The 17,282-nt window shown below is 41.6% G+C and overlaps 1 pseudogene; it reads right to left on the bottom strand.

The window, feature by feature from the left end:
• LOC107820114 (pentatricopeptide repeat-containing protein At4g33990-like) overlaps positions 1–16,908 on the bottom strand; it is a 32,585-nt pseudogene extending 15,677 nt beyond the window's left edge.
• Positions 16,909–17,282: the final 374 nt, after the last annotated feature.

The raw sequence follows: 17,282 nt of genomic DNA, 5'->3' as shown, positions 1-17,282 counted from the left end.
TTCACCACTTCAGGTATGTCTCTATACTCGTTCGCGGACGAACGATTATTTTAAGAGGGGGAGGATGTAACGACCCGGCCGGTCGTTTTGAGAGTAATAGCCCAAATCCCGTATTTACTACTTTCCCCATATAGTTTTCTGCTTATGAGACTTGTCGGGAGGTTTTGTCTGTGGTTTCGGAGTTATTTGGGACGCTTAGTCCCTAAAACGGAAGCTTAAGTTCTAGGATTTTGACCGTAGTTGGAACTGTGAGAAGATGGCTCAGGAATGGAGTTTCGGTAGTTCTGTTAGCTACGTTGGGTTATTTTGGACTTAGGAGTGTGTCCGGATTGTGAATTAGAGGTCTGTAGCTGAATTAGGCTTGAAATGGCGAAAGTTGAATTTTTGGGAAGTTTAACCGAAAGTGGACCTTTTGATATCGGGGTCGGATTCCAATTTCAGAAGTTGGAGTAGGTCTGTAATGTCAATTATGACTTGTGTGCAAAATTTGCGGTCAACCGGACGTGATTTGATAGGTTTCGGCGTCGGTTGTAGAAGTTTGAAGTTTCAAAGTTTATTAAGTTTGAATTGGAGTGCGATTTGTGTTTTGTCATTGTTTGATGTGATTTGAAGGCTTGACTAAGTTCGTATGATATTTTAGGACTTGTGGGTATGTTTCGTTGAGGTCCCGGGGGCCTCGGGTGGATTCCAGATGGTTAACGGACTAGTTTGGGACTTGTTGAAGTTATAGAATTTCTGGTGTTTCCAGTTACTGATTTCCTTCTTCGCGTTCGCGAGGGGAATTTGCGTTCACGAAGAGGAACTGGAGGCAGGAGAGGATTTGTGTTTCGCATTCGCAATGAAGGTCCTGCATTCGCGAAGCTCTGAGGTAATAAGTCTACGCGTTCATGGTGAGGATCCCGCGTTTGCTTAGAGAAAGCTGGTCGACTGAGTCTTGAAGCTATTTGCCTATGCGTTCGCGATGATGGTCCCATGTTCGTTTAGGGTCGATCTGAGTAAGCTTCGTGTTTGCGATGAAAAAATTTGAACTGAAGCAATTTTGTGCTTCGCGAACGCGAGGTTTCTTCCGCGTTCGCAAAGAAGGGATCGCCGGGTAGTTATAAACATTTCCAAAACGAGGGTTTAGCTATTTTTATCAAAACTTGAGATAGAGAGCTCGGATTTGGATGAAAATTTGGGGGATATTCAAAGGAAGCTATTAGGTAATGATTCTTGACTCATTTATGGTTATATTCTATTAATCTATAGTTAATTCTATCCTTTAATTTCGGATTTGGGTTGAGAAAGATGGGAAAAAATGGGAAAAGTTCTTGAACCAATTTTTGGGTTTTGATTGAGATCTTGACATCGGATTTGAGTAATTTTGGTACACGTGAACTCGTGATTGAATGGGTATTCATATTTGGTGGCTTTTACCCGATTCCGAGACATGGGCGCGGGTCGACTTTTTGAGGCGAATTTCTAATTTCTTGCTAAAGCCTTGATTTTATTAATTAGATTAGTCTCTTATAGTTATATTTATGGTATGTAATTGCTTTTGGCTAGATTTGGGCCATTCAGAGTCGGAAAATCGTAGAAAAGACATTTTTACTGAGTGATTGAGCTTGGTTCGAGGTAAGTGGATTACCTAACCTTGTGTGGGAGAAGTCCCCTTAGAATTTGGCATTGTTGTAATACTTCTGTGATTTGTGAGCACCGTGTATGTGAGGTGACGAGTGCGTACACAGTCTATTTGTTGTAAAATTCGGTTTTTCACTAAGTAGTAGCCTGTTACATCTTAATTAAGTTATACCAGCATGTGTAGTTATCCTGTTCAGTCTAATGTCGCATGTCTACGTGTCTTAAATGCTTATTTGAAATCTATGCAACATGTTTAGTTGGATTCCTATCTTTACCTGATTTGTATCGACCTTACCTGTAGAACTCTTACTGTTAATTGTTGTTCTCCATTGATTCGAGCTGTGTGTTTGCTTTTCGGACTACGAGGCGGTACCTCGGGAGATCCTCCTTCATATTTACTTTTGAGACTACGAGGTGGTACCTCGGGATATCTCCTTGAACATTTACTTTTGGGACTACGAGACGGTATCTCAGGAGATCCCCTGTTGAGTATTTACTTTTGGGACTACGAGATGGTATCTCGGGAGCGCCCTTGTTGTTTATCTCATTTTACTATGTGGTTATTTCTCCGTGAATTCCTTTTTGCTAAATTCTCAGTCTTTTCACCTTATTATATCTTTTGTCTTATTATTATATCACAGTAGGGCCCGGACCTGACCTCGTCACTACTCTACCGAGGTTAGGATTGGCACTTACCGGGTACCGTTGTGGTGTACTCATGCTACTCTTCTGCACATGTTTTGTGTGCAGATCCAGGTACCTCTTACCAGCCCCCCCTATTAGCTAAGAGTACTTGATGCTTATACAGAGACTTTAAAGTACATCTGTAGGGTCCGCAGACCTTGGAGTCCCCCTCCATTCCCTCTTATGTTGTTTTGTTTTCGTATTATCCTTAGACTTTGATGTAAAAGACACTTAGTTATGTCCTAAAAGCTTGTGACTTATGACTACCGGATTTTGGAAATAGTTGTTATACTCGAGTGTTTGTCTTTCTTGTACATGTCAAGTGGCATTTTATCAGTATATAGTTATCTGTTGAAGTTTAGTTGTTAATTACTGCTTTTATTTCCGTTATTCAGCAATTGTTAGGCTTACCTAGTCGTAGCAACTAGGTGCCGTCACAACGTCTTATGGAGGGAGAATTGGGTTGTGACACATTTGCGACATGACCATACTCACTATTACACGTCTCTTCTAATTCTTTTATCATGAAAAGACAGATATAGGTTGGGAAATGCACCCTCTTCTGTCGGTCTGCTCATAAAAATCATAAAGTTACATAAAAAAACATGACTCATATTTAGGCACTTGTCTCTTGTTTTTCTTTCTCGCAAAAGGTTTAGGGAGATTGAGACTTCCCCTCTCTTTTCTTCTTAGAGTAGATGTACTTCCCTTATAGACCACACATTTATAATATACCACATTTCTCGCAACCTCAATCTCATGGTGTTATTCTTCCACATAGGACTGTTGCTAACCTTTAATCGTTTATATCTAACATTCCTTTTATCTATTTTGGGTCTTAGGATACCACTTATCTTATCAGTTTCTCTATATCAATATGTCCACTCGGCTCTCTGCCCACTTGATTGTTACGAATAGAACTACTTCTAAACTTGTGACAATATCTAACTTTGTGAGTTACATGCTCTACGGATGGGTTATTATCCATCTTCATATAACTTGTGACAAGTGTTGCAACATAAACTCTAGAACATCTATATATATTCTTCATCTTCTCATCTTTTCTAATTTTTGGGAACCACCCAAACACATGATGGTGCTCTTCTGCTATGATTGGGATTACTGCAGTATAACGCCTGCCATGCCCCACTTATTGACACCATTCTCAAGTTTACCATGCAATCCACTGCATGATATACACATGTGAAGGGTACGATATCACATAGCTTAGGCGCACTAGTATACTCTGCTTTAGTTTTTGCACCAAAACTTTTATATACTTGTATGCATCCTCACATAACTCTTTAACGAATAATACTCTAGTGCTATTGTAGCCTCTCATACTATTAACACTTTAAGAACTCCACTCCTTGGTCTTGATCTATATGTGCGCTCATGATATCCCTTTTTTGTGGCATTCCTCATCTGGCTCTCTTAGTCCCTTGATACACTCTAATCTACTACAACTTCCATAGTGCTATTATATTACTTTTTGTATTTAATCTGCACGATACAAGCACCTTCAATATTTGTGTACATACTTCGACCTGTCCTATGTTTCGATGATTGTTTGCTATCCAACGATAAATAACTTTGGCCTTGATCCTTAAAGAGGATGTTAATTCGCTTTCTAGTATGAGACTATATATAGTTCTGACACCACAAACATTACAATTATATGTACTTACTATCTATTGGTTTCTCAGATGGATGAGGTCTTTTCTTGTTGGGACAATCTCATATTGTTTTTACTTATCACGATTCACCTTTGAAAGGATTGTGCTTGTTCTTTACCCTTATTTGTGCTTCATAGGATTCTTCCTTAATTGCATATGTTTCACTTCAGTAACCTAGTAATCAATTACTATTCTCGTAAGGAGATATGCTCTTTCATGCATCCATCTTCTTGGAGAAAATTGCTCTATATTTACTTTGATAATAACCTTGCATATAGTTATGTCGAGTACTAACCATTGGTCTAGATTTATCCTTGTATCATCAACATCTCTTTAAATTTTCTTTCCACGCGCATTTAATCCTTTCAGAATATTCAAGACTTCTTTGAATGCTTTGTAAATAAACCCCTTCCTGATTCATTACTCGTATATCTTAATACCACTAGTTAGTCATGATCTCATATAGTGGCCCTTTTTCTTTTTGTTATCCTTCTCTTTAGGATATATCTTCTTATTTCATAGTCTAGCTCGTACAATACCTCATACCTGACAACTTATTTGATCAATTGGCTCACACATCCTTGGCCCTCTTGGTTCTTATTGAATTCGAACTTTAAGACACTTCAAAACTACTAATCTTATGTCTAAACATCATATACCATCCAATTTATTGTATTAGGTTACACACTTCACATGCAAATCATCGTGAACTATTTCTTGTAATGTTCAATTCTATTTTGAGTCACATTTAGTCGAACTTGAGAAAATGAGTCTCTTCGAGATACTCATATGCCAACTCTCAAAATCTATATTGAATTGATACAACTATTTGTGTTCACCATGGAAAATATATGTTTTATGTAATCTCACCCCTTTGATATCATACATTTACAAAATTTCTTAGGGTATCTCGAAATTAAACTTCTAGCGCGAAGGCTAATATTTATGATATATTTCCCCTTTGGGCTTGACTTTTCTGAATCTTTCTATGATACTATGGTACCTTAGCCAGACTGAACATCTATCTTATTAAAATATATAAAATTATATATTCTTATTATGTATATGCCTACATGCTATAAATTTTGGTCTTAGCTTGTTGACGTGCAATTATTCTCAAGCTCAACCTTAATTCATATTAAGTACATCTGGCGACGATCTAAACATTATATAGTTGAGATTCGAGTCCCTTTATCCAATATATCTGAATATTTCATAACTATGCTAGCTTCAAAATGTTTCGGTATCACTTTAAGAACTCTAGGGCCTTTCACTCTTGTATCTTGTTGGAAGTATATTCTTCACTTCATCCCATTGTCTGTAGCATACGTTCTCTCCATAATGCAAGGATGACTTTCTGAGTTTTGTGAGTTTTATTTTCCCTTATGTAATGACCTGAGTAGTCCGTAATGTTGAATATGATATGTGTGCAAAATTTGGGGTCAATCGGACGTGGTTTGGTTGGTTTCGGCATCGATTGTCGAATTTGGAAGTTTCAAGTTCTTTAAGTTTGAATCGAAGGATAATTTATGATTTTAGCATTGTTTGATGTGGTTTGAGGGATCGACTAAGTTTGTATGGTATTTTAGGATTGGTTGACATGTTTGGTTGAGATCCCGGGGGCCTCGGGTGAGTTTCGGGTGCTTAACGGGTGAAAGCTTAGACTTAGAAGAATTTCTGACATGCTGGTTTCTAGTGTTTTCGCACCTGCAGTGGGAAGTCCGCAGGTGCAGACAAGCAGAAGCGAGGCTGGGATCGCAGGTGCGCCTTTAGGCCTGGGAGTCAGTGGTCGCAGATGCGATGAGTGAGCCGCAGAAGCGGAAGGGTAGTCGCAGGTGCGGAGATGAGAAGGACCCAAGGTTCCGCAGAAGCGGACGAGTAGACGCAGAAGTACATCCGCAGATGCGGACTTAGACGTGCAGGTGCGGACTCTGGAGTTTTAGTGAAAACTCGTAGGCACGGAGTCCTATCCGCAAGAGCGGTACCGTAGGTGCGACGATGAGATCGCAGGAGCGGGTTCACTGGGCAGAAAAGAGAGAATTTTGAGGGCTTGACTCATTCCTCCATTTTTGGACTTGGGAGCTCGGAAATTGGCGATACTTTGAGGGATTTTCAGAGAGAGCTTTGGGGTAACGATTCTTAACTTGATTTTGGTTGTATTTCATTAATCTATAGTTGTTTTCTCCATTTAATTTCGGATTTGGATTGAAAAGTTGGGAAAATGGGGGAAATGTTCCGTAACCGAATTTCTAAGTTTTGATTGGGATTTAGACATTAGATTTTGAAAATTTTGGTACAAGTGAACTCGTGAGTAAATGGGTGTTCGTATTTTGTGACTTTTACCTGATTCTGAGACGTGGGTCTGGGTCGACATTTTTGGGCGAATTTTGGAATTTTTGTTAAAATATTGATTTCATTAATTAGATAAGTCTATTATGGTTGTATTCATTATATGCAATTGTGTTTGGCTAGATTTGGTCCATTCGGAGTCGGATAATCGAGGAAAGGGCATTCTTACCGATTGATTGAGCTTGGTTCGAGGTAAGTGGCTTGCCTAACCTTATGTGTGGGAACTCCTCATAGGATTTGTACTGTTTTGATATATGAGCGCCGTGTACGTGAGGTGACGAGTACGTACACACGACGTCATAAGGAGGGAAAATTTGGATCGTGACAAGTTGGTATCAGAGCTCTAGGTTCGTAGGTGTCGTGAGTCACAAGCCGGTTTATTAGAGTCTCGCGGATCGGTACAGAGACGTTTGTACTTATCTTTGGGAGGCTATGAAAATGTTAGGAAAATTTCACTACTTTGATTCCTTGTCGTACGAAAATTGTTGACTTAAAAAAATTCTAAACTTCTGTATTCTATTCTCTCACAGATGGTGAGGACACGTACAAGCGGATCTGATGACCAGGCACCCGCGCCCCCTGATAGAGCTGTGAGAGGCCAGGGCTGGGGTAGAGGTCGAGGACATCCACATGGTGCAGCCAGAGCACCCGTACGAGCTGCTACAGAGGAGCCCCAAGTAGCTCCAACTGGAGGGCAGACACTTGAGGTACCTGTTTCTGCACCAGCCCTCCAGGAGACTCTAGCCCAGTTTCTGAGCATGTTCAGCACCTTAGCCCAGACTGGATTGATTCCACTTGCTCCTGCCACATCTCAGGCCGGGGGAGGAGCACAGACTCCCATCGCCGGTACTCCAGAGCAGCGGGTTCAGATCGACCAGGTTCCAGAGATTGTACCAATACAGCCGGTAGCTCCAGCTCAGCCCGAAGTTAGGGCAGCAACTTCTGAGGTGGAGCAGCTCAGACTTGAGAGGTACAAGAAGTACCACCCACCTACCTTCAGCGGATTGGCTACAGATGATGCTCAGGGTTTTCTGGAGGAGTGTTATCGTATTCTCCGTACTATGGGCATAACAGAGACGAGTGGGGTTTCTTTTACCACCTTCCATCTTAGAGCAACAACCTATCAGTGGTGGCGTTCTTATGAGTGGAGTAGTCCGGATGAGGTAGTTTTACTTACATGGACTCAGTTCTCAGATATGTTTTTTAGAGATTATGTCCCTCAGAGCCTCAGGGATGCATAGCGCGCGGAGTTTGAGCAGTTGCGCCACGGTTCTATGATTGTGTCAGAGTATGCAATCCGCTGCAGTGATTTGGCCTGACATGCACCGGCCTTGGTTGCCACAGTTCGAGAGAGGGTTCGATGGTTTATTGAGGGACTCCACCCTAGTATCCGGATTAGTATGGCCAGGGAGTTGGAGATGGATATTTCTTATCAGCAGCTTGTGAGTATTGCCAGGAGATTGGAGGGCATGTTTGCCCGGGATAGAGAGGAGAGGGAGGCCAAGAGGTCTCGAGAGACTGGTTATTATTCTGCAGCTCGTGTCCCAGTAGTTCTCCATGGTAGGGGATAATAATATGTAGAGCCTGGGTCAAATAATACCGACGCATCTTTATGACAGACCAGAACAATACCTGTAATGATAGAATCAGAAGCGACTGCCTCTGTATGAGCAGGAAGGGAATAATATTTGGCCTAGCCTCCCCCTCTAGGGTGACCTCTACCTCTCCGACCTCTACCTCGGGCTGGCTGAGTAGGTGGGGTGGCAGATGGTGTTGTAATCATAGCCTGAGGACCCACTGGAGCACGCTGTGCCTAAGAAGTTTGTAGAGGTGCACCCCTCCTAAATCTGGGGCAATCCCTCACCATATGGCGATTGTCGCCACACTCAAAACAAGCACTGGGAGAGTGTGGCTGCTGTGGCTGGCTCGGGCCAGGTCTGTTGGACTGGACTCTAGGAACACCCCATGCAGGAAGCACACTAGATACTAGCGGTGCATAATAAGGCTCCTGGGGCCTAGAAGGAGCTGGAATACCACTGGCGGCTGGAAGAGATGAATGAACGGAGCGATATTTTGCCCCGTATTTGGGCGTATCTCGGGATTCTTTGAGTTTCTCTGTTTATGTATCTACTTCTGTGGGAGATTCTCTTGTTGTGGACCGCGTGTATCGGTCATGTTTGATTGCTCTTAGTGGTTTTGAGAACAGAGCCGATTTATTATTGCTCAGCATGGTGGACTTTTATATTATTTTGGGCATGGACTGGTTGTCGCCCCATTATGCTATTCATGATTGTCACGCTAAATCCGTGACGCTGTCTATGCCAGGTTTACTGCCATTAGAGTGGAGAGGTACCTTGGAGTATACTCCCAGCTGAGTTATTTCATTTCTTAAAGCTCAATGAATGGTTGAGAAAGGGTGTGATGCATATCTAGCTTATGTGAGAGATGTTAGTATTAATACCCCTATAGTTGAGTCAGTTCCAATAGTGAGTGACTTTCCAGATGTGTTTCCAGCTAATCTTCCGGGCATGCCGCCCGACAGAGATATTGATTTTGGCATTGATTTGTTATCGGGCACTCAGCCCATCTCTATTCCTTACAGGAGTTGCTTGATAAGGGCTTCATTCGGCCCAGTGTGTCACCTTGGGGTGCTCATGTCTTATTTGTGAAGAAGAAGGATGGTTCTATGCAGATGTGTATTGATTACCGCCAGTTGAACAAAGTCACAGTGAAGAACAGGTATCCATTACCTCGTATTGATGACTTATTTGATCAGTTACAGGGTGCCAGAGTGTTTTCCAAGATTGACTTGCGTTCAGGTTATCATCAGTCGAAGATTCGGGAGCCAGATATCCCGAATACTGCTTTCAGAACCAGATATGGTCACTATGAGTTTCTTGTTATGTCTTTTGGGCTGACCAATGCCCCAACAAATTTTATGCACTTGATGCACAGTGTGTTCCGGCCTTATCTTGACTCATTCATCATTGTGTTTATTGACGACATTCTGGTATACTCCCGAAGTCGGGAGAATCATGAGCAGCACCTGAGGACTGCGCTTCAGACCTTGAGAGAAAAGAAGTTATATGCAAAATTTTCAAAGTGTGAGTTTTTGCTAGACTCAGTGGAATTCTTGGGTCATATAGTATCGAGTGACGGGATCTAGGTGGATCCGAAAAAGATTGAAGCAATGCAGAGTTGGCCCAGACCGTCCTCAGCTATAGAGATCCAGAGTTTTCCCTGTCTGGCGGGGTATTACCGTCGCTTTGTAGAGGGATTCTCATCTATTGCAACACCTATGACCAGGCTGACCCAGAATGGTGCTCCGTTCAGGTGGACAGAGGAATGTGAGTAGAGCCTTCAGAAGCTCAAGGTAGCTTTGACTACATGCCCAGTATTGGTATTGGCTACAGGTTCGGGGTCTTATACTGTATATTGTGATGCATCGTGGATTGGTCTCGGCGCGGTGTTGATGCGGTACGGTTGGGTGATTGCCTACGCATCTAGATAGTTGCAGGTGCATGAAAAGAACTATCCTGTCCATGACCTTGAATTAGCAGCTATTGTTCATGCCCTGAAGATTTGGCGTCATTATTTGTACGGTGTTCCTTGTGAGATTTGCACTGATCACCGGAGTTTGCAGCATCTATTCAAGCATCCATTTTGTACCACCCTGGGAAGGACAATGTGGTGGACGATACTTTGAGTCACCGGGTAGAGAGTTTGGGGAGCTTAGCATATCTACCAGCAGCAGAGAGGCCCCTGGCATTGGATGTACAGGCCTTAGCCAGCCAGTTTGTGAGATTGGATATTTCTGACCGAGTCGAGTATTGGCTTGTGTGGTCTCTTGGTCTTCTCTTTATGACCGTATCAGGGAGCGTCAGTATGATGACCCCCATCTGCTTGTCCTTAGGGACACGGTCCAGCACGGTGAGGCTAAGGAGGTCAGTATTGGAGATGATGGTGCATTGAGGATGCATGGCAGGCTATGTGTGCCTAATGTAGATGGTTTGCATGAGTTGATTCTCTAGGAGGCTCACAGTTCGCGGTACTCTAATCATCCAGGTGCCGCAAAGATGTATCAAGACTTGAAACAACATTACTGGTGGAGGAGGATGAATAAGGACATAGTAAAGTATGTGGCCCGATGTCTAAATTGCCAGCAGGTGAAGTATGAGCATCAGCGGCCAGGTGGGTTGCTTGAGAAGTTAGAGATTCCGGAATGGAAATGGGAGCGGATCACTATGGATTTTGTTGTTGACTCCCATGTACTCAGTCGAGGTTTGATACAGTTTAGGTAATTGTGGATAGGCTGACCAAGTCGGCTCATTTCATTCATGTGATGACTACTTATTCTTCCGAGCAGTTGGCTGGAATTTATATCCGCGAGATCGTCAGTCTTCATGGCGTACCAGTATCTATCATCTCTGACCGAGGTACGCAGTTTATATCACGGCTCTGGAGAGTTTTATAGTAGGAGTTGGGTACTCGAGTTGAGTTGAGCACAACGTTTCACCCTCAGACAGACGGACAATCCGAGCGCACTATTCAGATACTGGAGGATATGCTCCGCGCTTGTGTGATAGATTTTGGGGGTGTTTGGGACCAGTTTTTGCCACTTGCGGAGTTTGCTTACAACAACAGTTATCAGTCCAGCATTCAGATGGCACCGTATGAGGCTTTTTATGGTAGGCGGTGTCGGTCCCCAGTGGGTTGGTTCGCGCCGGGCGAGGCCAGATTATTGGGTACATACTTTGTTCAGGATTTCTTGGATAAGGTTAAGGTGATTCAGGATAGACTTCGCACAGCCCAGTCCAGACAGAAGAGCTACGTGGACCGAAAAGTTCACGATATTGTATTCATGGTTGGAGAGCGGGTCTTGCTCTGGGTTTCTCCTATGAAGGGCGTTATAAGGTTCGAAAAGAGGGGCAAGCTGAGACCAAGGTTTATTAGTCCCTTTGAGGTGTTTCGGCGAGTTGGGGAAGTTGCTTATGAGCTTGCCTTACCTCCCAGCCTAGCAGGAGTTCATCCGGTATTTCATGTTTCGATGCTCCGGAAGTATCACTGTGATCCGTCTCATGTGTTGGATTTCAGCTCAGTCCAATTGGACAAGTATCTATCTTATGTTGAGGAGTCAGTGGCTATTTTATACAGGCAGGTCAGAAAGCTAAGGTCAAAGAAAGTTGCTTCCGTGAAGGTTTAGTGGATGGGATAACCGGTCGAGGAGGCGACTTAGGAGACCGAGCAGGATATGCGCAGTCGTTATCCTCATCTTTTCACCACTTCAGGTATGTCTCTATACTCGTTCGAGGACGAATTATTGTTTTAAGGGGGAGAATGTAACGACCCGACCGGTCGTTTTGAGAGTAATAACCCTGATCCCCTATTTACTGCTTCTCCCATATCTATTTCTGCTATTGTGACTTGCCGGGAGATTTTATTTTGGTTTTTGGAGTGTTTTGGGACACTTAGTCCCTTAGTGGAGGTTTAAGCCTTAAGATTTGGACCGTAGTCAGAACTATGTGAAAACGACTCCGGAATGGAATTTCGTCGGTTCCGTTAGGTGATTTTGGGTTTAGGGGCATGCCCGGATTGTGTTTTGGAGGTCCGTAGCATATTTAGGCTTGAAATGGTGAAAGTCGAATTTTTGGAGATTTGGACCGGTAGTGGAAATTTTGATATCGGGGTCGGATTCCGATTTTGAAAGTTGGAGAAGGTCCGTAATGTTGAATATGATTTTTGTGCAACATTTGGGGTTAATCAGACGTGGTTTGAGTGGTTTCGGCATCAGTTGTCGAATTTGGAAGTTTCAAGTTCTTTAAGTTTGAATGAGAGGATGATTTGTGATTTTAGCATTGTTTGATATTGTTTAAGATCTCGACTGAGTTCGTATGGTGTTTTAAGATTGGTTGGTATGTTTGATTGAGGTCCCGGGGGCATCGAGTGAGTTTCGGGTACTTAACGGGTGAAAGCTTGGACTTAGAAGAATTTTTGACATGCTGGTTTCTGGTGTTTTCGCACCTGCGGTGAGGAGTCCATAGGTGCGGCTCCGCAGAAGCGAGGCTGGGATTGCAGGTGCGCCTTTAGGCCTGGGAGTCAGTGATCGCAGATGCGGCGAGTGAGCCGCAGGAGCGGGGCCGCATCTGCGGAAGGGTAGTCGCAGGTGCGGAGATGAGAAGGACCCAAGGTTCCGCAGAAGCGGACGAGTAGACGCAGAAGCGCATCCGCATATGCGGACTTAGGCGCGCATGTGCGGACTCTGGAGTTTTAATGAAAACTCATAGGTGTGGAGTCCTAGTTGCAGAAACGGCACCGCAGGAGCGGGTTCGCTGGGCAGAAAAGAGAGAATTTTGAGGGCTTGATTCATTTCTCCATTTTTGGACTTTGGAGCTTGGAAATTGGCGATTCTTTGAGGGATTTTCAGAGAGAGCTTTGGGGTAACGATTCCTAACTCATTTTTGGTTGTATTTCATTAATATATAGTTGTTTTCTCTATTTAATTTCGGATTTGGATTGAAAAGTTGGTAAAATGGGGGGAAAATTCCCTAACCGAATTTCTGAGTTATGATTGGGATTTAGACATCGGATTTGGATAATTTTGGTATGAGTGAACTCGTGAGTGAATGGGTGTTCGTATTTTGTGACTTTTACCCAATTCCGAGACGTGGGTCTGTGTTGACCTTTTAGGGCAAATTTCGGAATCTTTGTTAAAATATTGATTTCATTAATAAGATGAGTCTATTATGGTTTTATTCATGATATGCAATTGTGTTTGGCTAGAGTTGGGTCATTCGGAGTCGGATAATCGAGGAAAGATCATTCTTACCAATGTGGGGGAACTCCCCGTAGGATTTGTACTATTTTGATATCTGAGCATCGTGTACGTGAGTTGACGAGTACGTACACAGGCTAATTGTGGAAAAACCCGATTTTTCTACTAAGTAATAACCTGATTTCCTTCTTATTTAAGTTCCATCAGCATGTGTAGTATCTGGCTAGACTAGAATAGCATGCCAACTTGCCTTTACTATTTACTTGAACTACGTGCAACATGTTTAGTGAATTTACCTGTCTTTCCTTAACTAGTACTTAGGTTGAACTGTAGAATTTTGTGTCGTAACTATTGAATTCTATTGTTTAGCTGCATATTTACTTTGGGACTACCGAACGGTATTTCGGGATATCCCCATGTACTGCATATTTACTTTGGGACTATGGAACAGTATTCCGGGAGATCCCCTTGTACTGTATATTTACTTTGGCACTACAGAACAGTACTCCGGGAGATCCCCCTGTACTGCATATTTACTTTGGGACTACGGTACGGTATTCTGGGATATCCCCCTATACTGCATATTTACTTTGGGACTACGGAATGGTATTCCGGGAGATTCCCCTGCATATTTACGTTTGGGACTACGAGACGGTATCTCGGAAGATCTCCTGTTGTATTTCTATGTACTGGGCTGTTACCTTCTATGAATTCTTTCTTGTTAAATTTCAGTCTTTATTTTACTACAATATTTCATTCCTGCCTTGCATTATTATTATATATACCAGTAGGGTCCTGACCTGACCTCGTCACTACTCGACCGAGTCTAGGCTTGGCACTTACTGGGTACTGATTGTTGTATACTCATGCTACTCTATGCACATGTTTTTCGTGTGCAGATCCAGGTGCTCCTTATCAGCCACACTATCAGTGATCCGGGACAGCTTTGGAGACTTCAAGGTATATCTGCTGCGTCCGCAGACCTCGGAGTCCCCTTTACTCTTTTCCATGTCCATTATCTATTGTATTTGTCTTTTGTTAGATTCTGATGTATTGAGACACTAGATTTTCCTTCTATAGTTTGTGATTCACGATGTTCTGGGTTTTGGGATTACTGTTTATTTTTTAATAGTTGGTTATTGTACATGCCAAGTGGCATGGTACCTAGCCATGTTGTTAAATTTATGTTTTTATTTTATTATTTCACAAATGTTAGGCTTACCTAGTCGTAGAGACTAGGTGTCGTCACGACGTCATAAGGAGGGAAAATTTGGGTCGTGAAACCTTAAGAGGACTCCTTATAATATATATATATATTTCCCCTCTCTTCTATCTCCTCTTGTTCTTTTGTACTCGTGACCATACATCGTATCTTTAAAAGCTTGGTGTTGCTATTCTACCGTGGTTCTCTTCATGGTGGTGATTTATCTCAACTTTCAAATCCTGAGTCATGTCTCTTTGTAACTCTTAAACTCTAGTAGACCATGCATGCGCTTCAAAATATCTATTCATTGTGTTACTCATTGGTTCTCATAAAAATAATAAACTACCCATTTTTTCATACCAACTTCATCATCTAAAGGACATTCTTTGATAGGAGCCACAAAGTACTCGCTGCAACTACCATAAGTTTCATCCTAAGAGTATGTACAATTCTTATCTGACCCCCGTACATAACTTGTTATCCTCGTTGTTTTGAACAAAATTTGATCTCAACTCAAGGACGAAATTCGGATATGTATTTCATCTGCCTAATCTCTCCACATTAATAGTAGCATATGCCATGGCTGACCTCCTTGGTATATAAGTTAAATCTCGACATAACTTAGGGATATAGTCTTTCGTCGTGTTACTGCTAACCTTACTAGTACCAACTCCTCGTGAGTTTCATGATAACTCAGACCTTATTGAAGACATCATCACCTCATCTCTTCAGTATAAAGTCTTTGGCACATTTATGATAGCTCTATTTATTAAATCTTGAATTAGGGCATCTAGGTATTACCTTATTCTCCCTTTTGGGATACACTTTTCTTGGTCAGTTCCCGACTTAGCCTTGAATTAGGTCATCTAGGTATTACCTCATTCTCCCTTTTGGGATACACTTTTCTTGGTCAGTTCCCCACTTAGCCTTCATTCTCCCTTAAAGGCAATTAGCATCGTAAATTACCTCATTTATGGACAACGATGTCTCGCTAGCTTTTCTTCTTAAAGTGTCTAATTGAATCGGTATGTTAATCATTCTATTGATTGACGGAAATAGGAGTCTGATTCTCACATTAAGCTTTAACGCATGATCTAGAGTAAGGAAGAATGGAAAACTTTTCTAAAATATCTGTAGACCCTCATTTATAGAAGTGGGGCCCTCACAACAATAAACGAGACTCTACTGATACGGCTTCATAGACCCCTAAGACTCTTTAAACCTGCTGCTCTGATACCAAGTTTATCACTACCCGATTTCTTACCAAGTCGTAACCGGCACTCGGTGCCTTAAATTGACCGAGCGAACCATTTTGGCTTCTCTATTATTTTTTATTTCTATTACGCAATGCATCTCAATACAATTCGATATGATTTAAAGTAAATATTTTTCTAAAGCTTCAAATGAAATAATATTCTGAAAAGAAATTCATTCTTTTATTTTGAATACATTGAAAAACAAATATAATGCAAAGTGCACACCCATGACTATGTTCTGACTCTGTCTATGAAGCCTCTAAGAAATACTGAAATAATAAGACAAAATTCTGGAATCAACGAACTTCACGAACTACAATGGAGCTCACCAAATCTTCTGGTAATGGAAGGAGAATATCCTAGCTCGTAGCCTGCTTACCTGCAAAATCTGTGCCTACATTGACATAGGTCAGTGTAAATTCCCATGAAGAGAATGTCAGTACACCATGACGGTACTCAGTAAGTAAAGCAATCCTCCCACTAAAGCTGGAACGAGACTCTGAAAGAATGTATGCATGATATAAGAAAATTCTAAAAGCTTTTGATGAAGAGTTGAAACAAACAACTCATATATCTAGTATAAAGTTCTTCTTGATGCCATTCATAAAAATTCTCTTTTCTTCTTTTCTCTTCTTTTCTGAAAAGAAATAATAAAAAAATTCAAATTTGATAGATATATAAACTTTCTTGAAACAATCCTTGTAAATTTTCCTAGGCATTTTATTTACTTTTCTGGGGAGTTCTGTTGATTCTGACATTCTTTTTTATTCTGATTCTGAAAATGTCACCATATGATCAGTATAGTGGACGATCCCATCCCGATCGCCTGGACCCCATTCCTGCGGTGCCTCACAGTTTAATGTTCTAGCATGCTCGCGTTCTTGTGCCTTACCAAGGCACTTCTATTATAGTGCCCTAACCAACGGTATACTAATCTCCTACTCTGGCACGAGTAGTTTTGGGGTAACATAAACCAATAGAGGCTATGAACCCTTCTTAGAGATCTAAGGAACCTCCCAAAACGTTCTTCTAAGTAATTCTTGCATCACAAAAATTAAAACAATGATATATCTTCATAGTTCTCATCAAAATAGTTCCATAAAATCATGTAAAAGAAATTTTCAATATAGTCTATACATTAAATAAACATGCAAGTCATTAACCATGATAATCATCTAAGATCTTTTCTACAATTCTAATGGATAATGTGAGTCCACTCATTCCATTCAGAGCCCACTTTAACACTAAATACAGTCTAATAATAACTTATGGCATGATCTTTGAGAGAAGACAACTTTAGTAAAAGCATTGTCTCTACTCACCTTGATTCCTTGCTTTTGAATACATTGGTTGCTCCAATCCAATGGGTTCAACTCACCAAACAAATCTATGCATAGTTAATTTAAAGATCAATACTAGAAGTTCCAAGATTTCCAAAATATAGAAACCCTAGGTTTGATTCTTCTCTCCTTCTAGGATTCATCGTTAATCTAAGCTCTTGTAGTAGTTTATAGCAGCAAATATTAACCATAAACCTCTTTAACAATCGTGGTTGAAAACGGTTACGAAACTTACCTTGAATCGTAAAACCCTAGGTTAGTGAAGAGACTTTGTTCTTGAGTTCTTTTTCAGAATCTAGCGATTTTGAGATGGAATATTGTTAGAATTGGTGTTTGGAAGTAGTATTCTAATGCTAATCGCATTGAAAACTCACCTTAGGT

The sequence above is a fragment of the Nicotiana tabacum genome, chromosome 13, assembly GCF_000715075.1.
Source record: "Nicotiana tabacum cultivar K326 chromosome 13, ASM71507v2, whole genome shotgun sequence".
NCBI lineage: Eukaryota > Viridiplantae > Streptophyta > Magnoliopsida > Solanales > Solanaceae > Nicotiana > Nicotiana tabacum.
The sequence above is the reverse complement of the archived record's forward strand: the minus strand, read 5'-3'. Positions and strand labels throughout refer to the sequence as shown.